The following is a 26,604-nucleotide window of genomic DNA, read 5'->3' as shown; positions in this document are numbered from 1 at the left end:
ATTGTACTGGGATTTTAATGGGGGTTGCATTAAATCTGTATATTGCTTTTGGTAAGATTGCCATTTGTACTTTGTTGATCCTACCTATCCAAGAGCATGGGAGATCTTTACATCTTCTGGTTTCTTCTTTAATTTCTTTCTTTAAAGACTCAACGTTCTTGCTATACAGGTCTTTCACTTGTTTGGTTAGCGTTACTCCAAGGTATTATATGTTGTTTGTGGCTATTGTAAAGGGCGATGTTTCTCTGATTTCTTTCTCAGTATATAGTATATAGTAGGGCTATTGATTTTCTTGAGTTCATCTTGTATCCTGTCACTTTGCTGAAAGTATTTATCAGCTGCAGGAGTTCCCTGGTGGAGTTTTTTGGGTCACTTATGTAAACTATCATATCATCTGCAAATAGTGAAAGTTTGACCTTTTCCTTTCCAATTTATGTCCCCTTGATCTCCTTTTGTTGTCATATTGCTCTAGCTAGAACTTCAAGTGCAATATTGAAGAGACATGGAGAGAGTGGACAGCCTTGTCTTGTTCCTGATCTTAGAGTTGAGTTTCTGTCCATTTAGTTTGATGTTGGCTGTAGGTTTGCTGTGTATATCTTTTATTATGTTGAGGTAAGTTCCTGTTATCCCAGATCTCTCCAAGACCTTTATCATGAAGGGGTGTTGGATTTTGTCAAAGGCTTTTTCAGCATCCAGTGAGATGATCATGTGATTTTTGTTTCTCAGCTTGTTTATATGGTGGGTTACATTGATGGATTTTTGTATGTTCAACCAACCCTGCATGCCTGGGATGAAGCCTACTTGATCATGATGGATGAGTTTTTTTTGATGTGTTCTTGGATCTGATTTGCCAGTATTTTATTGAGTATTTTGCATCAATGTTCATGAGGGATATTGGTCTGAAGTTCTCTTTCTTAGTTGTGTCTTTGGGTGGCTTGGGGATCAACTATTCCTTTCTGTACTCCCTCTTCTATTCATTTCTCCAATTCTCCACCCTATTCAACTTTTCTTTTTGAATTATTCCCCTGTGCACTTTTATATTATCTTTGTTCTATCCTCTTTCACATGCAATACTCCAGTGGCTACTTACTAATTTCCTGAAATCCATGGAAACTCCAATTTTAAAAACATGTATATTTTTCACATAAAAGAAAACACACAATGTTTGCCTTTCTTGGTCTGAGTCTCTTCACTCAGAGTGAGTATTTCAAGATCTACCCGTTATCTGTGAATCTCATACATTTTTCTTAACAGCTGATAATATTGCATTTTGCAAATGTAGTACATTTTCATTATATGTTCATGGACATCTAGACGTTTTCCATTTTTTTCTGTAGTAATAAACACAGATGAACGAATATCACTGAAGGAAGATTTTGAGCCCTTCATGAATGTGATCAAGAGTAGTATACCTAGATCATATGGAGAATCTATTTCCATCTTTTAGGAACCTCCACCCTGATTTTCATAGTGCCTCCAAGAGTTTGTATTCCCACCAACAGTAAATAATTGTTTCTCTTTTCCCACATGTAAGACAATTTCTTTTTTTGTTTTAGCCATTCTAACTAGGTTAAGAAAAAAACTCAAAATAGTTTTAATTTGTGTTTTGCTGTATTAAATCATGGTCACATTACTTTCTTTTAGCCAGTTATTGGTCTCAACGCTTCAGTGTTTTATCAACATCCTATTTAGAAAATTCTTTCTCTTTTTCATCTCCAAATAAAGAGTCTCATTGTCTTATTTGTATCTTCTTTCTTCCCTTACTCTTCCAGATAAGCCTTCCAGCACCATGTTGAACAGAAATGAAAACAGTGGACATTCTTGTCTTGTTCTTCATTTGTGGAATTACTTCTAGTTTTATGTAGTGATCATGATACTAGCTGCAGGTTTGTTGCACATTGACTTTATTATATTGCAATGTATTCCTTATATCCCTAAATTCTCTAGCACTTTTATCGTGAAAAGACCCTGGATTTTGTCGAAGGCCTTTTAAGCTTCTAATAAGATGATTTGTAGTCTTTATCATCCAATCTACTTATGTAGGAAATTATATTTATTGATTTACATTATATCGTTGGGATAAAGCCAACTTGACTGTGGGAGAGGATCTTTTTGATGTATGTTTTTGTTTTGTTTGTGAATATTTTCTTGAGAACTTGGGGACTTATACAAATTGAGATTGATGTTTGTTTTGGTTTTTTTCCTTCTTTGTTTTTCCCTATTTTTTAATTTAAATTAGAAACGAGCTTTATTTACATATCAATCCCAGTTCCCTCTCCCTCCTTTCCTCCCCTGCCACCCACTAACCCCCTATCCCATAGCCTTTCTGGTCCCCAGGGAGGGTGAGGTCTTCCATGGGGGATCTTCAAAGTCTATCATATCATTTGGAGCAGGGCCTAGCATTTTCTTCTTTTTACAATTTTATTGCATTGTCCCTGGTAAGTTAACCAGTCTCTAGTGGAAGGCCACACATTCAAGAATATATGATGTATACAAATTGAACTTCATTAAAAAAATAAAGAGCATAAAGTTGGGTGGGTACAAAAGGGAGAATGGATCTGGTAAGAGTTAGAGAGGATGGATATGATAAAATTATTTATTAGATTCTCAAATAAATAATTAAATACAGTTTTAAAAAGAGTTTTACCAATTGCTTTCTAGCCTATGATAAATCCTCAAAGTCATTTTTGACCTTACCTTGTCTTTAAGTATAAGTGGTCATTCATGCTCCCAAAGGAGAGATATTGAAGTTCAAACTTCTAAGTCTGAAAAAGTTTTATGACTTTTTTCTTATGTAGCAATTATCTGATAATTTAAATATTTCAAGATTTATTTTCCTACTTCAAAATAAAGATGGAGTTATCACAAATTTTGCTTTTAAGGCATTAAAACTAATTGACAGCTCTGACTTTCTATGACTTGGTCTTTGTAACGTTTTCATATTTAAGGAATTTTCATAGTATAGTATCTCACAAAGAATAATTATTACTTTTCTACATTTAAAATTGATTAATATTCCAAAAGTTATATAACTAATAAGCAGCAGAGATCAATTTTCAAGCTAAGGGTCCAGGTCTATCTTAAACTTCCTTTCTTTATTGTGCAGATTGTGTCCCAGGGACTGAATGAGCAGCCTAGAGAAGGCAGTTGGAGAGCCATCCAGGGATGAGCAGTTGCATTTCCGGTGTGGATGCTCTGCACTATTTATTTGGAACAAAGTACAAGAATATTCTATAATGTGAACTTTTAATCTTCTAGTCAAGGTTTTTGAGATTTTCCTGCCTTCTCATGTGGCTGTGATTTCTTCATTGTAAGTCAGTTTCTGGAGAACTCATTACTTTTACCTACAATATATTGCTAAGTCAGGATATGCCAAGGTCTGTGGTCAAACATTTTGTTTGTCCCTATTGGATTTATGGGCAGGCATTCAAATGCACAGTGATTTCATGCCCACGAAGCCTCAAGAACCATAGATCAGTTGGCAGACAGACTGTGAAACATGCAATGTTTATGATGATCTATGTTGTATAATCATATGAGATAGATTGCATATATAATGCTCATCAGTGTGGAGTCATCTGGGGGAAGCATCTGTTGAATTTTGTTTGCCAGCTTGAGGAAAAGACATTGCCAAGAGGTTGGCAAAGGCACTTATGTGCTTATTGTATGAAGCAAATTTACACTTTTTACTGGGACTCCTGGAGTGAGAGTGAAGCAGCACTTACCTCAGCATAGGAGTAACCACAGGGCCACACCCAGCATTCCACACTCCACTGGAGATGCACCATATGCCACAGGATCCTCAAGGGGTTTGACAGCAGAGAGCTTTATACTAATGGATTCATTTCCTTCAGTGCAAATGCACAGCTGGGAAATATTCTTCTTAAGCAATAAGAACATCAAAGCGTGCAGATGACGTTACTCTGAAAGTCATGAGCTTACAGCTGTGGTGATTGTTGTGATTTTAGGGGACCACACAAGCCTATAGATTTACAAAAAAGGAAAAGATGGAGTTTTGAGTTAAAGTATATGCTACATTTTATTCCAGTTCACCTTCCACCTAAATTATTTATATGCAAAATAGTTGCTATGAAAATATATCCACAAAAATACACTTTTAAGGAAATTTATCAAGATACAAATTGATAGGATTAAATAAAACTATATAGTATATCAGCAATGCTAAAAAGCAGGTTCACTTTTATTCATATGCTTTGAAGATAATCTCACACACATAGTTTTTGGTTTAACATAGAACTTATATATCTTTTCTCAGACTGTCATCATCTTGATAGTTTCTTACATAATTTTATAACATGAAATAAGAATCCATGAACAGGAAACTATAAACATTCTTCTATTTGGAAAGTACCATACTCTAGAAAAATAATCTTTTAAAATTTATTTTTTTCATTTAAAACATATCTTTAAAAATTAATTCCTTAGAAATTTTACATCATTCATCCCAATCCCACTCATTTCTCAGTCCTTGCATAACCACTCTCCACCCTTATATCCTCTTCTTCAAAATTAAAATTAAAATTATGTCATACTTATAGCACTTTATAACTCCATCTTTCCCTCCTCTCTATCACATATTTACTCAATGCAGTTGCATTGTAAACTGTGGTGTGTCATACAGTATACCCTTCTGGCCAAACATCTTTACTTGTAAATGTTCATTGCAGTGAATTGTTGCTCTGGTTCAAGGCCTCTGGTTCCTGATACACCATCAATACTGGACCCTCCCTGAGATTTTTCTCCTATTGCCCAGAATCATGGAGATATTGTGGCTATGGATCTGCAGTACTGGTCCCTTCAGGCTCATAGATAGAGTAGACGTTGGGTTTGGCCAACTCAAGACCCTAGTTCTGGGCCTGCGTGGTAGCTAAATTGGTTAGCCCAAGCCTCCACGGAGCATCCCCTTTCCTCTGTCAAGGGGCAGGGCCAGCTAGATCACCTGTACCCATGTAACTGCTGTGCACTGCAGGTCAGCTAGAGACAGGGCCAGTGCTTCAGGGCGGGGCCAGCTCACCATGACGCTCTGACATCAATATGTCTTCAGATGGTAGCCCTGATCATTGACATCAGTATGGTCTTTGGTTGTAGTGATGGTCCTCAGGCATCAACAAACCCTCTGCTTGCAGTAGAATCACGGATCCAAACATGGCCATTGGTGGCAGCCTAGCCCTAAACATCAATCACCATGGCCTCAGGTTGCAGCACAGGCTCCTTTTATTGGCCCGTTTCTCACTGCCCTCACATGAGCCATTCCTCTTACTCTGTTCAGGTGTGACAGAACGTCCATCCACACTCTGTCTTTCCCATCTCTTCAACATGTATTTGTTCATTGCAGTGGCGTCTGCCCTTCTAGGCTGTGCGGACAGGGCTGGCACTTCTTAAAATTCCACTCATAATTCCCTACATGTAATGTACTTCAAGTATTCCTTCCTTATAGTCCTTTCTTCTCCCTGCTTTGTCACCTCCACACCAACCTGTCTACCTCCTATATTCAAGCCTTTTTAGTTGAATTACATTTGTGTTAATTAAGATTGGCTGCATTAGCATGAATGGGAGTTAATTCCTCGAGAAACAGACATTTTGTGGAGGCTATATCACTTAGGAATATGACTTTCCTACCTTCAGGAAACATTAACTGCATATTATTTCTTTGGATGGAATGAAGACTTATAAGCCCCTCTGCATTCTGTAATGGAATGTTTATGGTGTCAACATTAGTTTAGAGAAAACCACTACTGTTGTGAGTTCACGGGATCAGCAACAAATATTTTTTTCTGCACCTTCTTCTGCCGTGTTCCCTGTGTCTTAAAGGGATGATGTGGATGCCCCACTTAGAGCTGATCATTCAAGAGTCACTGGTTTGTAGCACTTTGACGTTTTAAGTGTCTCTCCATGCCCATTGTCTGCTGCAAATCGAAGGTTTTCTGACCAACTCTGAGACCAATATTAACTATGGCTAGAAGCATAGATATTTTGAAGGCAGTTTGACATCATATCCATAAAGCAAAATAGCAGTATTCCCATTGATGCCTATGAGCTCTCCAACCACTGGCCTTCGAGCAGGTTTACAGTACTGGGTATCAGTTCCCCCTATAGAGTGGGCCTGGCATCTAGTCAGAAAGTGGTTTGTTATGCCACTATTGCTTCCACAGACATAGATTTCCAAGAAGGTTGGTTGGTATTTCAGCTCACACAGTTCACAGTTGAGTAAGACTGCTGATGACTTTTCTCTCCCAGCACAATTCATAAATCATAATGCCTGTGAATAGTCATACACAGGGACAGTAATTTTGTTTATTCATTTCTGTAAATGAATTCCAATGCCATTTAAAAATTAACCTATTTCTTTATTCATAGACCTTGAGCACATCGATTAAAATTGATCTTGAATTTAGCATATTTTTAAACTTTATATGACATTTTAGACCTCTCAGAGAGGAATTTCTTTAGTAACTCTTTGTGATTTTTTTTCATATGCCAAGAAGTATACTTTTGAAATTTTTAAGGATTTCAGTAGAACTGTATGATTCCCTTTGGAGAAAAATTGTTTAACCTCTGTCCCACCCTGTTTAGAATGTTGAGAAACTAGCCTTGAACTCTTTCACAATATCCCCAAATACAGAGTACTGGTATAAAAATCATTCTCCACTGTATCTGGATAGCCCTTGTCTTTTTAAAAGACAATATAACTATATTCAAATTTGCTTTCTATAGTAAATGCTACATGTAAGCACATATTCATCATGAACTCCATCATCATGGTTTTTGTTTCCTCTAATAGTATGAGTCTATTTTGAAACGTATTAGTCATAGACAAATCAGGAGAATGTTTCTTTCTGATTTATCATTGTGTTATAAATGTCTTGTCTCTAACCATTTGCATATGGCATAGTCTAATTCTGAATTATTCTACCCACAGTGCAATTGTCTTCATTTTTTCTTTTGCTATGATCTAGATATTATATGAGATGATAGCCTAATTGGCAAAGGTTGGAGTTTATAGAACTTGGCTTAGTTTCTGGAGGCTAAACAAACTATGAGGTATTTGCTATAATGTTACTTTACAAAACTAGCTCTTGCATATCTAATTCATACTGAACAAATATTATGAACATAGAGATTATAATAAAAGTACATATATAAGAATTGTTAGTGAATCACATTGTATAAAAAATTCTGAAACACATTTTAAGTAAAAGACTTTTAAACTCCTGAAAAAATATCAGTGACTTTATCTTCAGCCTATACAAATATAAATTGTGTTGGGAAACTTGATGACCTGAAGACATTTTGGGGTTGCTGGTAAGGTTGCTTAGAGCAGGGTGAAGTTTATGGCTGCAAGTCTGTGTCGGGAACCTATATGGTAAAAGGAGAGTACTGATTTTACAAGTTGCCTTCTAATGTGTCACATGGCATGCACCTATATCCAAAGACACAATGCATAAATAAATGTGGAAAATCAAAATTATTATTAATAAGACAAATGTTACAAACAAGGGAATTCCTGAGCACTCTAAAGAATTATAACCTTATCAGGGATTGGCATTTAAGGTAGTCTCTCCATTATTGCTTAGTTTGCTAGTTGATGTTTTCCTTGAGTTATACTTTATATGCCATCCTAGAACCTTCATCCAGTGACTGATGGAACCAGAGGTGAACACCCACAGCCAAACACTGAACTGAAACCCTGGAAACAAGTGACAGAGAGGGACTTGTGATGAGCAAAGGGCTAAAGAATGGGCTGGTGAAACCAACAAAAACAGTTTACCTGAACAAGGGGGAGCTCTTGGAACCCAGACTGACAGCTGGGAGGCCAGCATGGGACTGATCCTGACCTCCTGAATGTGTGTGGCAGTGAAGATGCCTGGACAATCTATGGGGCCTTGGGCAATAGATCAGTATTTATCCTTGGCATATAAATGTACTTTGTGTGTCCATACCATAAAAGAGCGATGCTCTTTCAGCCTGGACTTTTTGGGGAGAGCCTAGGCCCTTCCCTGAACGAATTGACAAACTCTGGATATCCCCTATGGGAAAGGGAGTCGGGATAGGGTGGGAGGCTGGGAGGGTTGATGGGGGGTTGCGGGAGGAGTAGAGGGAGAAGGAGCTGGGATTGACATGTGAAGCAAGCTTGTTTCTAAGAGAAATATTTAAGTGTAGGCAACTTAGCAAAGATTAGTAATTATCTTAAAGATTACTTTATATTGATTAAAAAGGTTTTATATATACACTATACAATACATACATATATAAACTTTTAATGTACATATATATACACACACACACACATATAAAACTCCCTCAGTGAGCAGACAATTGCTGCTAAGGCTAAACAGTTGTCATTATTGGTCTTTCTTATTTAGCAAATATACTTGGAAATGGTGTGTGTAACGTGCTTTAACATTATGAGCAGGATATAAATTATACACATATGTTCTTTGACTATATCTATGACACACACACATATTTTTACATATATCCCTTAATTGTCTTGGACCTTCATTATTGTCATTTCTAGCATTTAAGAGAAATGTTGGATGTCTAACTTAATTATACATTATGAATTTCTCTGTATTTGTATCTGCAATCTAATTTGAATTACTGTTTTGTAAACACACACACATATATATGTATATATATATATATGTAAGTGATAAGTAAAAATCCAAAATTATTAGCCAAGGGGATTGGCCTCATGTAAATTGGACCCATTTAGGAAATCGTTGATAGAAGTTATCTTTTCATTTTTTTTCTTCACGAAATTTTATTTCAGAATATAATTTACATTCAGTCCTGTATAGTTTTATGTCAACTTGACAGAAACTAAAGTTATCTAAGACATGGAAGCTCAATTGAGAAAATGCCCCCATAACAACAGACAGTAGGCATGTTTGTAGAGCATTTTCTTAATTAGTAATTAATGTGGGAGATCCCAGATCACGGTTGGTAGGGCTACTCCTGGAGTGGTTGTTGGATGTTCTGTAAGAAAGCAGGCTCAGTTAATAAACAGTACTTCTCCACAGCCTCAGCATCAGGCCTGGCTTCCTGGTTTATGAGAGGTTTGAGTTCCTGCCTTGGCTTCCCTCAATGGATTATGATCAAATAAACCTTTGCCTCTCCAATATGCTATTGGTTATGGTATTTCATCATAACATCAGTAACCCTACTGTGGTAGTTAAAAAGAAAATGGTCCCCTATTAGGAAGTGTGGCTTTGTGTGAAAGGCTTGCTGGTCAGAAGTTGCAGTCTATTGCAGCCTGGAAGCTTTTTCCCAAAGCTCGTTGACATGGGGATTCTCTCTTCAGTGAAACTTCCTATTCTCTATGTGCCCATATCTGGAGAATGTCCCTTAATCCAAGGACTGAGAGCTGTCCTAAGTCTGGATGCCTGATTTATCACTAGAGTGACCCTTGGCACAGTTTCCTGCTAGAAGTCTCCCCTGCTGCACATATGAAACTAAGACTTATTCTAGGAGCTTTGCTATATCAACATGCTGCCACATATTAAACCTTGTAATAGGAGCATGCCATTTAATGAAAATTACGGTTTCTCCCCAGGATCCCCAATCCTATATATTTCTGATGGAATAAAGCTGATCTGATTCACTGAAGTCTTTTCTGGAGGACTGTCTCCATCATGCTAACGTGCCAAACAAGGATATCTGTCATCATGTGTACCTCTTTGTCCTCGTGGACTGGTGGTCAACTGACCACAAAGACATAGGGGAACCCCACAGCTTTGTTGGTATTGGAGGAAATGTGTTATTGTGGAAGCAGACTTTGAGGTTATTTATGCTCAAGCTAGGCCTAGTGTAACAGTCTCTTTCTTCTACTTGTAGATCAAGGTGTAAAACCTTAGCTCCTTTCCAGTACCATGTCTGCCTGTGGACCATCATGTCCTGCCATGATGATAATGGATTATATCTCTGAAAATGTAAGCTACCCAATGAAATGCTTCCCTTTATAAGAGTTTCTGTGGTCATGGTATCTCTTCATAACAATAGAAACCCTAACTATGATACCTACTAGATACCTTTCTTAATTTCATATACTTATACCTTTAAGAACACAAATAAATTAATTGAAGAATTGAGGCTTTAAGAATTAGAAGATTTATTTCACAGTCTTCTATAGATATTAAATCCATGATGATCCTCCATTGTAGAATGTTTAGCACTTAAAATGTATAGAATTTGGCTATATTGTTAAATGAATGTATTAATTAGATATAAAATAGGTGAATACCATAAAAAATAATCAGCATATTAAGGTCTAGGTAATTGGTACATTTTCACAATGGAGTACTACTCAGCAGAAAAAAACAATGGAATCTTGAAATTTGAAGGCAAATGGATGACACTAGAAGAAACCATCCTGAGTGAGGTAACCCGGTCACAAAAAGACAAACATGATATGCACTCACTCATATACGGGTTTTAGTCATGAAGCAGGGAAGTGCCAGCCTACAATCCCACTGACAGACAGTTTGAGAAACAGGGAGGACCCTAAGAGAGATATGCATAGTACACCAGAGAAGGGGAATGGGCAGAAGGATCTCCTGAGCAGACTGGGAACATGGGGAGAGGGGAGAAGGAGCTGCAAAAAAGAGAGAGAGAAAAGAGGAGGGGAGAGGAGGACATGGGGGATCAGGAAGGTTGAGTTGAGGGAAGAACAGAGGAGAACAGGATGAATGATACCATAATAGTGGAGTCATTATAGGTTTGAGGAGAGATTGGACACTAGTGTGATTTCCAGAGATCTACAAGAATGACATCAACTGGCAAACTAAGCAATAGTGGAGAGGCTACCTTAAAAGTCCTTCCCCAATAATGATATTGAGGACTACATTATATTCTAGAGCCTTCATCCAGTGGCTGATGGAAAAGAAGCAGATACCTACATCTAAACAGAGAACTGAACTCCTGGAAACCAGTTGCAGAAAGGGAGGGGTCAGGACCAGTCTGATGAAACCCACAGAAACAGCTGCCTTGAACAAGGGGGACTCCAGACTGATGGCTGAGAGGCCAGCATGGGACTTATCCAGACCCCTAATTTGGGTGTCAGTGAGGAGGCCTTGGCAATCTATGGGGCCTCAGGTAGTATATCAGTATTTATCCCTGGCATCTGAGTGTACTTTTGGAGCCCATTCCACATGGAGGGATGCTCTCTCATACTGGAAACATGGAGGAGGGCCTAGGCCCTGCCCTGGATGAATGACAGACTCTGGAAATTCCCCATAGAGTGCCTCACCCTCCCTGGGAAGAGAAGTGGGGATTGGATGAGGGGCTGGGGGGGCTGGAGGAGGGCATGGGAGGAGAGAAGTGAGAGGGAGCTGGGATTGACATGTGAAACAAGATTGTTTCTAATTTAAATAAAAATCTATAAAAAAGATGTGAGTAATTCTGAAATCTATACAGAGATTGTGGTATTTTTGGGTGTTTTTATACACTCTCCTCAACCTTCAACATCACTGTCTACATTACCATTCTCTCCAAGCTATAATTAACAGTAAAGCCATCTGTGTTTTCTCTACTTACCAGGCAAATGATGCTAGTTAAGATGTTTTAAATTTCATTAGCTCCTCCTGAATAATAGAAATTTTATTTTATGTTGTCCATTGTCTATAACACTTTGACCTAACTGTATAAGAAGAAAGGAATTCAGAGGAAGGTTACTTAAAAAAGTGTTTGAGACTAGACCTGTCATTTAGCACACTATTCTGTATAAGTGTTATATTTAATACATTCTGACATGAAGTATAAATCCTGATAGAGATTAAGAAAGATGTAAGTTGAAAAATGAAATGTCAAAGTTTAAGGAATTTTAAAATATTTTTCAAAAGTGTGCTCCCAAATATAGGAAGCAACTCATGTTAGATGAGTTCAAGACAGGAGAGTTTCAAAAATAAAGACATATCAAGAAATATTGGTGTAAATAGCTAAGAAGAAATATGAGTGTAAATTGAAGGACATGAGAGCCGTGTGATGATTTATTTCAAAATGAAGGATCCAGACAAGAGGATATTTCAAGACAGGCAGGAGTCACTGAAGTAAGACACATGAAATATTTTGGTGAGAGCATAGGATAATTGAGTGTATAAGGGTGATCCCAAAGGAACTGTAAGTAGAAAGCATTTAGGGCCCCAGATGGACAGATGCAATACACAAAGCTCTTTCAGTTACGAGTGACTGAATCCCAGTTTGAATTGGCCATGAATGCTTGGGAAAGGTATTGTTACATGTAAACAAAATGCTGTCTTTCCCCTTCTTGTTTGTACTCAACATCAATATATTTGTTTCTATGTTTCAGTTTTAGAAGTTTAGGAGAAATTAATTTTATCAAATTATAATAAACAATATGTTAATTCATACCCTTTCGAATTCTCAGCCTAAAAGGAAAGGTTAGATTTCAGAAAATTATAAAGTTTGTTCAGCTTGATTCCCCTTTGCAGAATGAACAATTTGAGCTTAGCCACTCTCAGATGGGACACAGTATCTTTTCATTCTCCATCTTTGTAGTTTATCTTCTTCTTCTTCTTCTTCTTCTTCTTCTTCTTCTTCTTCTTCTTCTTCTTCTTCTTCTTCTTCTTCTTCTCCTCCTCCTCCTCCTTAATCTTTTTTCTTCTCCTACTTCTTCTCCTCCTCCTCTTTCTCCTCCCCTCCTCTCTCTCTCTCTCTCTCTCTCTCTCTCTCTCTCTCTCTCTCTCTCTCTCTCTCTCTCTCTCTCTCTCTGTGTCTGTCTGTCATTTGTACAGATGGGTGAACTTATTCAGTTTTTTAGATGATGTCTCCTAATGTATCTCAGGCTAACCTGGAATTCACAGTCTCCCTATTTACCCCTTTGTAAAGGGAAGCCTTCCTGCTAGCCTGCTTATAGAGCCTCATCAGTCCCAAATAAACACACAGGAAGCTATATTAATTATGAAGCTGTTGGCCTTGCTTGTTTCTTACTGGCTAGCTCTGACTTAAGTATTTATCCCATAATTGTTAATCTAAGTATTTCTCTTACTGGAGAAATTTCCGGGCTTCCTACCCCATGGCAGTTACATCTTGACTCCCTGTGTTTCTCCTTCCTAGAGTCCTCCTGGACTCCTAGTCCCACCGATCTTGGTTCCCTATTGGCCAACAGAGCTTTATTGACACAGGACTCTTCCATCATCTCCTCTTTTCTGTCTAAACAAAAAAAAAAGGTCTTAACTTTAACATAGTCAAATTATATATAACAGAACAATTATCAAATAAGAATACAGTTACAATATTTTAGCAAGATTTAAAGAGAATGTCATCCATTCCATCCTTGTGAGTCCAAAGTCCTATATGTAGCTTACCTTTTATCATAACTAAGGAAAACTATAATTATAACTATCTGCCTTCAACTCTATCAAAGACCACAGAAGGACAATATATAAACACTAGGATTGACAGAGACATCTTGCTACCTGGACAGTTACCCAAAGTTCCTCTGTAATGTTGGGGCATCCATCTTCAGCCCATAGGCCACAATGTGTCCAGAAGATTTCTCAGCAAAGCAGGAAATTTCAAAACTGTCCATTTGCATTGGCAGTCTGTCAGTCATTTTTCTTTGTCCTGCAGAAAGTCTCATAGACTCTTCCATGAAGTAGGAACCCTGTAAGACTGAGTTCAGCAGTCACTTTCCTGTGGCTCCTGCATGTCCAGATTATACAACAACAGTCAAGTAGTACAGGCAAGAGCAGTTTGTTGCCCATATGGCTAATCTTGCCATGTTGAAAGCAAACTCCATAATGAGTTTCTTCAATGCCCATCTTCCTCTCAGACGTAACTGGTGCTGTCAGGAGCAGACATTTCTCATTGTCAAGAAAAACCCTAAACCATTTAAAATGCCATTTTATGAAGGTCTTTGAAAGGTTTGAAGACTATCTATCTCAAATACATTTCTGTATATCTAGAAAACATAACTTACCTAACTATAAGTTATGACTATTATAAGTAACTATCTATACTCTATATTTAATTATGTATTATGTTTTAAAAGATCAATATAAGCACAATACTTAATCAAGAGGAGAAATATACATAGCACAAAATTGACCTTGAATTTGTATCAATAAATGAAAAACCATACCAATACAAAGTACTCATTTCCATACCATAATCCCCTTTTTCCTTTAAAAAGAGATTGGTTACGATCATTAACCAATTATAAACAACGACATTTATATGAAAACAAAGATTTATAAACAAGATGGGAATTAGGATGTCGCTCATTCCAAACTGCTTCGAGCTGGAAGGGGGCGCTGTTCACACCATGGGGATCATGACAAAATTCAGAAACCTGTATAAGTCCTTAGTTTCAGGGTCTGTGAGGCTCCATCATCTTAGCTGTTTTAGATGTTGAATCACTTGGGTCACTGCTTTCGGGGTTCTTGGTTCATCAAACCACAGAAGCCTGGAAGTAATCCTCAGCTTTTCATTTTCTGTAGAAACATAAACAAAAACTCCTTTCCCAAGTAACATATCCTTATACTTAAATTTTGAAATCAAGGCATTTTTAAAAGGTATAAGTTGGATTAATTCAGCAGCATTTATAATCAAGTGTACTTTAGCAGATGTTCCTTCCTGAGCAATCAAAAAACTGAAAAACACAATAGCATACAGTATCCAGACTCTCTGTGTATTTTCCATCTTTACGTGGCTTATTTATTTATTTATCTATTATTACTTTATTTTTTTTTTTACTTTTATTTCTTTATCTGTTTCTCTGAGACAGGGTTTCTCTTTGGAAATCCGCCTGCCTCTGCCTCTGGAGCAATTTCTACCAGCGTGCGCAACCACAGCCAGCTTCTCTATTTACCACTATTCAGTTTCTTTTTCTCTCTCAATCTTACGTATAATTTTAAACACACTGTAAACCTTTAGAGGTTTTTCTTCATCCAAGTCTGACTTTATTGTAAATCTTCACGTTTTTCTGGGCGCCTGTCATATCTGTTAAAACCGTGGCTGTTTAAACTGCTGTTTTTCCAAGATGGCGGGCGTAAGTGTGATTCCAGCCACAGTCTCAGTCTATACTGAGATCCAGCAAAAGCTGCCGGCTTGGAGATGTGGTCACTGCCACTTCCAGCTGTAAGTACACACCTTTCAATCATTAGCAGAGCCTCTTAAAAGAACCTTGGTGTTTTTTTTTTTTTTTTTTTTTTTTGGTTATGCTGAGTCAGGAAGACGCCCTTAAGGTAAACAGAGCTCACCTGAGAAAATGCTGCTACCAAAAATCTGTGCTTCTTTCTGCTCTTCTGTTTCTAAAATTCCTTTAAATCTTTTGTTATTCTACGTGGACATTCATGATCCCATTTCTGATCACCATTATGTAAAGGGAAGCCTTCCTGCCAGCCTGGTTATAGAGCCGCATCAGTCCCAAATAAACACACAGGAGGCTTTATTAATTATGAAGCTGTTGGCCTTGCTTGTTTCTTACTGGCTAGCTCTGACTTAAGTATTTATCCCATAATTGTTAATCTAAGTATTTCTCCTCCTGGAGAAATTTCCGGGCTTCCTACCCCATGGCAGTTACATCTTGACTCCCTGTGTTTCTCCTTCCTAGAGTCCTCCTGGACTCCTAGTCCCGCCTATCTTGGTTCCCTATTGGCCAACAGTGCTTTATTGACATATACACAGGACTTCCCCCATCAACCCCTCCTGCACACCAGCTTCTCTACACTATCACATATTGAATTAGTATAAGTAGGTGTGTTGATTCGGGCAAGTTGAACTTCATGGTCTCCTTTCTGGTTTACTAGTGTATTTAATACAAATCAAAGGCTACATGAAAGAAGGGAGAGAGTGAAGCAATGTAGGGTTTCTCTGTTTTTATGTGAACTGCGTTTCATTGAGAATCCTGGTGAGCTATGAGTTTTATAAACCAGGTTAACAGTTATAAACAGTTACCCCTTTAGCTGGATTGCTAGATTGTATCTTGTTTGGTTGGTTCGGCCTTCTTTTGGAATTGGTTGGAAATGTCTTCTTTTTTCCCCCCTTTTTAAATTTAAATTAGAAACAAGCTTTTTTTTTACATGTCAGTCCTAGTTCCCTCTCCCTCCCTTCTGACCCCTGACCCCCACTGACTCCATATACCATTCACTTTCTGTTCCCCAGGGAGGGTGAGGCCTTCCATGGGGGCTCTCCCAAGTCTGTCATATCATTTGGAGGAGGGCCTAGATACTCCCCTGTTTGTCTAGGCTGAGAGAGTATCCCTTTATGTGGAATGGGCTCCTAAAGTCCATTCTTTTACTAGGGATAAATACTGATCCACTACCAGAGGCCCCATAGATTGCTGAGGCCTCCTCACTGACACCCACATTCAGGGCGTCTTGTTCGGTCCTATGCTGGTTTCCCATCTATCAGTCTGGGGTCTATGAGCTCCCCCTTTTTCAGGTCAGCTGTTTCTGTGGGTTTCACCAGCCTGGTCTTGACCCCCTTGCTTATCACTCTTCCCTCTCTGCAACTGGAGTCATTGAGTTCAGTTCATTGTTGAGCTGTGGGTGTTTGCATCTACTTCCTTCAGCTGCTGGATGAAGGCTCTAGGATGGCATATAAGGTAGTCATCAATCTCATTATCAGGGAAGGGCATTTAAGGAATCCTCTCCACTATTTCTGATATTGTTAGTTGGTGTCATCCTTTTAGATCTCTGTATATTTCCCTAGTGCCACATTTCTCTTTAAACCTATAATGGCTCCCTCTATTATGGTATCTCTTTTCTTGCTCTCCTCTATTCTTCCCCTGACTCAACCTTTCTGCTCCCTCATGTCCTCCTCTCCCTCCCTTCCTCTTCTCCCTTTCTCTTTTTCCTAGCTCCCTGTCCCCTCTATCCATATTCCCAATTTTCTCAGGAGATCTTGTCCCTTTCCCCTTCTCTGGGGGACCATGTATGCCTTTCTTTTGGTGTTCCTTGTTTCCTAGCTTCTCTGATGTTGTAATTGTAAACTGGTAATCTTGTGTTTTATGTCTAGAATCCATATATGAGTGAGTAAATATCATGTTTGTCTTTTTGTGACTGGGTTACCTCACTCTGGATGGTTTCTCTAGTGCCATACATTTGCCTGCAAATTTCAAGATTCCATGTTTTTATCTGCTGAGTAGTATTCCATTGTGTAAATGCACATTTTCTCTATCCATTTTTCAGTTGAGGGGCATTTAGGTTGCTTCCAGGTTCTGGCTATTACAAATAATGCTGCTATGAACATAGTGGAACAGAAGTCCTTGTTGTATGAATGTGCATCTTTTGGGTATATGCCTAAAAGTGGAATTGCTGGATCTTGTAGTAGAGTGATTCCCATTTTCCTGAGGAACAACCATATTGGTTTCCAAAGTGGCTATATTAGTTTGTACACTCACCAGCAGTGGAGGAGTGTTCCCCTTTCTCCACATCCTCTCTCGCATAAACTGTCATTGGTGTTTTTGATTCTAATCATTCTGAGAGGAGTAAGATGATGTCTCAGAGTTGTTTTGATTTACATTTTCCTGATGGCTAAGGATGTTGAGCACTTTCTTATATGCCTTTCAGTCATTTTAGATTTCTCTATTGAGAATTCTCTATTTAATTCTGTACTCCACTTTCTAATTGGATTATTTGGTGTTTTGGTGAATAGCTTCTTGAGTTCATCGTATATTTTGGAAATCAGCCCTCTGTCAGATGTAAGGTTGGTAGTAATTTTTCCCAATCTGTGGTATGCTGTTTTGTCTTGTTCACTGTGTCCTTTGCCTTCCAGAAGCTTCCCAGTTTCAGGAGATCCCATTTATTGATTGTCAATCTTAATGTCTATGGTAGTGGTGCTATGTTCAGGAAGCAGTCTCCTGTACCTATTCATTTGAGGGTACCACCTACTTTCTTTTCTAAGAGGTTCAGTGTGGCTGGATTTATGTTGAAATCTTTGATTCATTTACACTTAAGTTTTGTGCATGGCGATGGACATGGACCTATCTGCAGTCTTCTACATGCCTGCATCCAGTTATACTATCACCATTTGCTGAAGATACTTTCTTTTTTTCATTGTATAATTTTAGCTTTCTTTGTCAAAAATCAGGTGTTCATAGTTGTGTGGCTTAATATTAGGGTTTTCAATTCGATTCCATTGGTCTACCTGTCTATTTCTGTGCAAATACCAAGCTGTTTTTAGGACTATAGCTTTATAATAGAGTTTGAAGTCAGGGATGGTGATGACTCCTGAAGTTCCTTTTATTGTACAGGATGTTTTGGCTATCCCGGGTCTTTTGTTTTTCCATATAAAGCTGATTATTGTTCTTCCAATGTCTGTGATGAATTGTGCCGGTATTTTGATGGGAATTGCATTGAATCTGTAGATTACTTTTGGTACGATTTCCATTTTTACTATGTTGATCCTCCCTTTCCATGAGCATGGGAGATCTTTCCATTTTCTGATATCTTTAATTTATTTCTTTAAAGAATCAAAGTTATCACTTTACAGGTCTTTTACTTGTTTGGTTAAAATTTTTGTTAGTAAGCAAAAAAATCTATCTCAAAAATAATTCATAACCATCATATAACTGTTAATAGGAAAAGTAAAGCATGATTATAAAGCCATTCTGGAAAAAATAAAACAAGGACACTCTCAACATTGTACTAGAAGAGTAAGTGAATTAACAGGCCAATGTTATTTTAAAGACCAATGGCATCAGTATAAATGAACAAGACAAAGACTCACTTCAGTTTTTTTGTTTCATTTGGCAGCTACAGAGAAACTGCTTGTTGCTTCTCACATGGAGGGATTGGTGTTATATTTGTTCATATGTCTGCTGCCTTTGGACTGGGGACTCCAGATTGGAGCTGGGTTCTACACCTGGAGTCTTCCATCTTACCACTATGGTCAGATAGAAAATGAATGAATCATGTCTGCTTTTCTTTCTCCACTTCCTTTTTACTACAAAAAAGTAGGCTTTTTGCTTTGTGGTACTTTTAGGTCTGGAGAAAACTTGGGGGAATACTCTGGTATTACTCTGTAAGCTTTCCTCATTCTGCAAAGATACAATCTTACAAAATTGTACCACTTTTGTCCAAAGTGAGAATTCAGCCATGCTAGGATTGCCATCAACTAGTATAGACATTTTACTTGAATTTTCCAGTTTTTCAGTTAATATCAATTTTTTATCTCCCCTGATCCAACCCAGGACAGTTCTGTTTTATTTTGATTTTTACCATGTCTGTTCTCTCTCCTGATACTTTCATTTTGTTCCAGCTTTCTGATCTCATCATCTTTTTCCTTTCCCAGCTTCCTTTCTTTTTTCCATCATTTTCTTTTATCTAATTGTTACCTGACAAATGGATAGATAATTTTAAAAGGGAAATATTTTGAGAGGTAGTGATTTATCTTGGGTATTTGAATAACAACCTGGGAAAAGAATATGCCAAAATGGAATTTTTCAATTTTGTTTTGGTACTGTGAGGCATTGAGAAAAAAAATTGGACATGAAGTCTTGATCAGTTACACTCCTTGAAAACCTTTTTCTGATAGAAACAACTTGTTTCTTCAACTGCAAGTTGAGTTTAGTTGATGTATATAATAGAAGGTTTGCATATTTTATTCTTGTAAAGCAGGTTTAGAAACCATATTTTAGAACATAATGGGAGTTTTTATTGGTGACTGGTACAGTTTTCCCATACTATTAAAGACAATGCCCAATAACCTGGGATACATTCTTAGGTTGAGTTGGAATGTTACAATACTTAGATCTGGTCTTAAAGTTTAAGCTATCAACCATGAAACTATGATTTCATTATCAAAGAAAAGGCAGAAAAGCTAAGCATTAACAAACAGACTCAAAAGACATAACATGTGGCCAACCTAAAAATAAAGGGAAATTTTACTGGAAATTTTTTATGTGGGTTAAGCAGGTACCTCATAATGAAAGTGCTTCCAGGATAGATGTCAGTGATAGACCAGATTGTCAAGAGATGGATGACTACTAAAGCCACCAAAGGCAAATTATACTAGTGAAGAAGTAAGAACAAGTAGGTTGAGAAAAAGGAAAATTATTTTCCATGTTATTGAGACTTTTATTTACCTTGCCAACATTTATGAAAAAAACAGAAGAAAGAAATCCTACGAACTTTAGAGTAATACTGTCCAACGAGGAAGCATTTTCAGACAATGTTGTTTTCCCTTCACAACAGTGTGGAAGATCAGTTAACTTGTTTAAGGTGACACACATAAGTGATGATGCATCTCACAATGAGCCTCCAGGGACCTGCTGCACTGTAATTAGATTGGCACCCTTCACAAAGTCGCTTTCTCGCTTGCTCGCTCTGTGAGTCTTTTAATTCCGTTAGCTTCTAAGTGGTTTAAAAAAACACATACACATTAAAAACTTTCCCTTCCCATGAGCCTTGCAATTTAATATGCATGAAAATTACCACTATCTTTTGCTTATTTTGTTAAAAAATTTTTTCCAAGACACTGACTTTCCTTGGCTTTAAATTGATAGTTTCCACAACCCTGTCTATCTCAGATTCCAACATGTGGATCAATTATCTTATCTGGAGTCGGCACCAATGTGTATCCGTTTGCATTTGGAAGTCAGGGCTGCCCCCTGAGTGATGCTTTTCAAGCAGTGCTAATGGGTGGCTAGATAGAGAACTTCTTAAAACCCAAGGTTAGTGTGGGAACAATAGATACCTATGAAAGAAAGGCAAATAATCCCCAAAGAAGGGTGAATGCTGGCCATGCGGATTCAAAAATGAAGCAAAATTACAAGTGGAAATAGTTAAAAGAAATTCATGTGTCTCTGCCTCACATTAATTGTCCTCTTTATGTGTATAGTGACCATAGGTAATGCCATGAGATTCTAGGGAATAACCCATGCTGTCCCACTTGATGTTACTTAACAGAATTATTCAGTTACACTACTTGTAAAGGAGAATGTGTACAGTACTGTGAGCAAAATCAAAGGCAGGTGTAGTAACTGAAAGGGCATGTGATCAGTGAGGCTTGCAGCTTTCTTTATTATTATTATTATGTTTTAATTTAGGTTAGAAACAATCTTGTTTCACATGTCAATCCCAGATCCCTCTCCCTCCCCTCCTCCCCTGCCCTCCCCACCAGGTCCCCCAGTCCCCCATCCAATCTCCACTCTGATCACCAAGGAGGGTGAGTCACTCCATGGTGGATCTCCAGTAACTGTCATTTCATCCAGGGCACGGCCTAGGCCCTCCCCCAAGAGTCCTGACTGAGAGAGCCTCCCATACTATGGCATGGGCACTCAAAGTCTATTTGTACACCAGGAGTAAATACTACCCAAGGCCCCATAGATTACCTAGGCCTCCTCACTGACACCCACATTCAGGAGGTATGGGTCAGTCCCATGCTTTCCACACAGTCATCAATCTGGAGTCCAAGAGTTCCCCCTTGTTCAGATAAACTGTTTTTGTGAGTTAAACCAGCCCACTCTTAACTCCTTTGCCCATCAGTTCTCTCTTTCTTACACTGGATTCTAGGAGTTCAGTTCAATGTTTGTCTGTGGGTACCTTCCTCTGCTTTCATCAGTCCCTGAATGAAGGTTCTGTTTACAAGACTCTGGCCATGGGATTGGGGGCTGGCACACCCATGATTCATGTCTAAAATCCATAAATGAGTGAGTACATACCATGTTTCTTTTTTGTGACTGGGTTACCTCACTCAGGATGGTTTCTTCTAGTGCCATTCATTTGCCTGCAAATTTCAAGATTCCACTGTTTTTTTCCGCTGAATAGTACTCCATTGTGTAAATGTACCACAATTTCTCTATCCACTCTTCAGTTGAGGGGCATCTAGGTTGCTTCCGGGTTCTGGCTATTACAAATAATGCTGCTATGAATGTAGTGGAACAGATATCCTTGTTTTATGAATGTGCATCTTTTGGGTATATGCCTAAGAGTGGAATTGCTGGGTCTTGTGGTAGACTGATTCCCATTTTCCTGAGGAATCTCCATACTGATTTCCAAAGTAGCTGTACAAGTTGGCATTTCCACCAGCAATGTAGGATTGTTCCCCTCTCCCCAATCCTCTCCAGCATAAACTGTCATTGGTGTTTTTGATTTTAGCTATTCTGACTGGAGTGAGATGGTATCAGAGTTGTTTTGATTTCCATTTCCCGGATGGCTAGGGATGTTGAGCACTTTCTCAAGTATCTCTCAGGCATTTTAGTCTCTTCTATTGAGAATTCTCTATTTAGTTGTGTACCCCATTTTTTTATTGGATTCTTTTGTGTTTTGGAGACTTGCTTCCTGAGTTCTTTGTAAATTTTGGAGATCAGCCTTCTGTCAGATGTAGGGTTAGTGAATATCTTTTCCCAATCTGTGGGGTGCCATTTTGTCTTGCTGACTGTGTCCTTTGCCGTACAGAAGCTTCTCAGTTTCAGGAGGTCCCATTTATTAATTGTCTATCTCAGTGTCTGTGCTACTGGAGTTATATTTAGAAAGCTGTCTCCTATACCAATTCGTTCAAGGGTGCCTCCCACTTTGCCTGGATTTATGTTGAGGTCTTTGATCCCTTTGGACTTATGGCAATAGACATGGATCTATTTGCATTCTTCTACATGCCAGCATCCAGTTATGCCAGCACCATTTGTTGAAAATGCTTTCTTTTTTCCATTGTATATTTTTAGCTTCTTTGTCGAAGATCAGATGTTCATACATGTATGGATTTATATCAGGGTGTTCAATTCGATTCCATTGGCCTACTTGTCTATTTTTGTGCCAATACCAAACTGTTTTCAGTACTACAGCTCTATAATAGAGCTTGAAGTCAGAGATGACGATGTCTCCAGATGTAGCTTTCTTGAATAAGGTTGTTTTGGCTATCCTGGGTCATTTGTTTAACCATACAAAGTTGATTATTGTTCTTTCAAGTTCTCTGGAGAATTTTACTGAGATTTTAATGGGGATTGCTTTAAATCTGTACATTGCTTTTGGTAAGATTGCCATTTTTACTGTGTTGATCCTACCTATCCAAGAGCATGGGGGACCTTTACACTTTCTAGTGTCATCTTTAATTTCTTTCTTTAATGACTCAAAGTTTTGCTATGCAGGTCTTTCACTTGTTTGGTTAGCATTACCCCAATGTATTTTATGTTGTTTGTGACTATTGTAAAGAGCGATGTTTCTCTGATTTCTCTCTCAGCCCTTTTATCATCTGTATATAGTAGGGCTACTGATTTTCTTGAGTTGATCTTGTATCCTGATACTTTGCTGAAAGTATTTATCAACTGCAGGAGTTCTCTGGTGGAGTTTTTTGGGTCAGTTATGTAAACTATCATATCATCTGCAAATAGTGAAAGTTTGACCTCTTCCTTTTCAATTTGTATCCCCTTAATCTCCTTTTGTTGTCATATTGCTCTAGCTAGAACGTCAAGTACAATATTGAAGATTTGACAGTATTTTATTGAGTATTTTTGTATCAATGTTCATGAAGGATATTGGTCTGAGTTTCTCTTTCTTAGTTGTGTCTTTGTGTGGCTTGGCTATCAAGGTTATTGATGCCTTGTAGAAAGAGTTTGGCAAAGACCCTTTTGCTTCTATTGTGTGGAATACTTTGAGAAGAATTGGCATAAGGTGTTCTTTGAATTTCTGGTAGAATTCTGCACTGAGGGCATATGGACCTGGGCTTTTTTTGGTTGGGAGACTTTTGATGACTGCTTCTATTTCCTTAGAGGTTATAGGTCTATTTAAATTGCTTATCTGTTCTTGATTTAATTTTGGCAAATGATATCTATCCAGCAAATCGTCCTTTTCCTTTAGATTTTCAAATTGTGTGGAGTACAGGTTTTCAAACTATGACCTGATAATCCTCTGGATTTCCTCAGTGTCCATTGTTATGTCCCCATTTTAGTTTCTGATTTTATTAATTTTCATGTTCACACTCTGTCATTTGGTAAGGTTGCATAAAGTTTTGTCTATCTTGTTGATTTTTTCAAAGAATAATCTTCATTATATTGATTTTTTTGTATTGTTTTCCTAGTCTCGGCTTTATTGACCTCAGCCCTCAATTTGATTATTTCTTGTCATCTACTCCTCCTGGGTGAATTTGCTTCTTTGTGTTCTAGAGCTTTCAGTTGTTCAGTTAATTCTCTAGTGTATCTATCCTCCAGTTTCTTCATGTGTGCACTTCTCTTATTCTAGTTACCCTACCTGTTGTGTTGATACTCATTAATGTTCATTGGACCTATCTCCAGATATAAAAATTTTGCTTAAGACTAAAGATAAATGCATGGGTGATTAGCATTAGTTTTAGGATCTCATTTGCTATTTTAGAGAAAAATACAGCAGAAACAGCTGAAGCATCAAAAACAATATTTCAGTGGCCAGTTTTGACCCAGCGTATTACACATGTCAGAGCATGAATGCACAAGACCTACCATCAGCCTCATCTTGGAGTGTCATAGACTATGCTATTATAATCAAATATCATAGATAGGACCTTATAAAAAACAGGGATTAACTTTTAACACTTGTAGAGGCTGAATGTCTAAGACTAGGGCCTGAGGCTTTAATGTACTGTGGTAAAGATCTTCTTGGCTGTATACTGTCAACTTCATATCACATGGCAGAGAAAAGCCACTGAGACCTCTTTAGAGTCTCTTGTAGAGACACTAATCTCATTGATAGGACTCCACTGTCATGACTGACATCCATTCTGAAGGTTCCATCTCATAATGCCATTACATAAAATGCTGGATTCTCAGAACATGCCACTGGAACAAAAGCCTCCAGTCCTGTAAAACCTCAGGCCCTGCTCCTGCCTCAATGCTTCCAATGCAACTTTTTAATAAGATCCACAGATTAGGCATCTGTGTACTAAAGTCTGAAAAGCACTTTGGGAGAAACTTCACAAATTCACCTTATGATTTATTATCCAATTTAAGAGCCCAGATTTATGTGTAGAGCGAAGGCAAATCAGGTATGTTCTTTAGAGTTTCCAATGGAAAATTGAATCCATGTGTGAGACTTAGAGATTCCAATGACTATCCTCATTATACAGAATGACCTGGAGTTGTTGAAATGAGATTGCAATCGTGTGTATTCCAATCACGTTCTTGTTGAATATTGAGAAGTGGATATGAACTTGATCATGTAGGAGAATACCTCTTGCTTTAAAATTTTTATATAAGCAAAATCATGGGAAAATTATTAGCTCTGGATTGAGGTGCAGAGCAAAGGGTGAAAGGGATGTAGCTGAAATAAGTGGAGAAAGAGGTGTCTTCGTTAGGGCTTCTATTTCTATAAAGAGCTACTATGACCTCTGCATGTCTTATAAAGGAAAAGATTTAACTGGGTGGCTTAAGTTCAGATGTTCAGTCCATTATCATCATGGTGGGACATAGTGGTGTGCAAGCAGACATGGTGCTGGAGAAGGAACTGAGAATTTTACATCTTAGATCCCCAGGCAATAGGAAGTGCACTGAACTTCTGGGTATGGCTTGAGCATATATGAGACCTCAAGACTTGCCCTCACAGTGACACAATTCCTCCAACAAGGTCACACCTCCTAATAATACCAGTCCCTATGAGCTTATGGAGGCCAATTACAATTCAAACCACCAGAGAGGTACATTCTTTTGTTTGGACAAAGTAATGGCCTTTAAAGCAAAAGGCCTATTTATATTCTAATGTTAATTGGCAGAATCAATTTTTCCTCTGAGTAACAGCTTCCACAAGTTAGTGTGGCTTGTGAGAGTTTGAGCTAGATAGTAGGTGCTATCCCCGTGAAGAAACTGAGATATGTTTCTTTTGTTGCTGTCTTCTCCAAAGACCAAAGTGAATTTTCCCACCCTGTATCCAGATGGAACAGCTTCAGTTTTCTTGCAGAGCTTAATATTTTGGGAAAGGAAAAACTCTCTAAGTCGTCCTCAAAAACTTTCTGTTTCTATGAATTTAATGCCTTTCATTTCTAAAGTCTTCTCTTATGTCACTACTTTTATATGTAACAGGAGCCAGTGCACTAGGATGGAAAAGCAGCTGTCACCCTCATCTTAAGATACAAGCACCTTGGACATGAGATGAATGAAATGAAAGGTAAAGTTGGAAGTGAAATTAAGTGTTGGGGAAACGAATGGAAGGATATTTAGAGAGGAAAGAAAGGCTACAATATATTTAGTCCATGTCCTCACTGCCTATTACTCCTCATCTAATTAGCAATTTGTGTGTCTGCTCATCCTCCTGTTGGGGACAGTCACCAGCACAGAAAACTGCCACTCTTGGAGCAGGTGAAGCTCACTCCCTCCTCTCTGTTCTAGCTCTCCTTTCCCTCTTTGTCTGAAGGAAGAAGGCAGCTATCCAACCCCCATCATGGACCATCGAAAGGTTTCTTTCTTGAGAAAAGTTTGCCATATATTTTTATTATAATTTGGATAGATTTCATGTTGTCATCAAATAATGAAGGAAATTAGAGCCAAAATAAGTAAAAATTTGAGCAGTCAGCAAACCTTTCCATGCTCCGTTCTTAACATTTATGAGATGAAGCCATTTTCTATATCCCTTCTGCCCTGATAGTGTCATGAATTTGGATTATATGTCAATTATCTGAATTTACTTCCCTGTGTGCTCTCAGTTGAATATGAATGTG

The sequence above is a fragment of the Mesocricetus auratus genome, unplaced genomic scaffold (assembly GCF_017639785.1).
Source record: "Mesocricetus auratus isolate SY011 unplaced genomic scaffold, BCM_Maur_2.0 Super-Scaffold_100008, whole genome shotgun sequence".
In the NCBI taxonomy this organism is placed as follows: domain Eukaryota; kingdom Metazoa; phylum Chordata; class Mammalia; order Rodentia; family Cricetidae; genus Mesocricetus; species Mesocricetus auratus.
Note: the sequence above shows the minus strand (reverse complement) of the source record.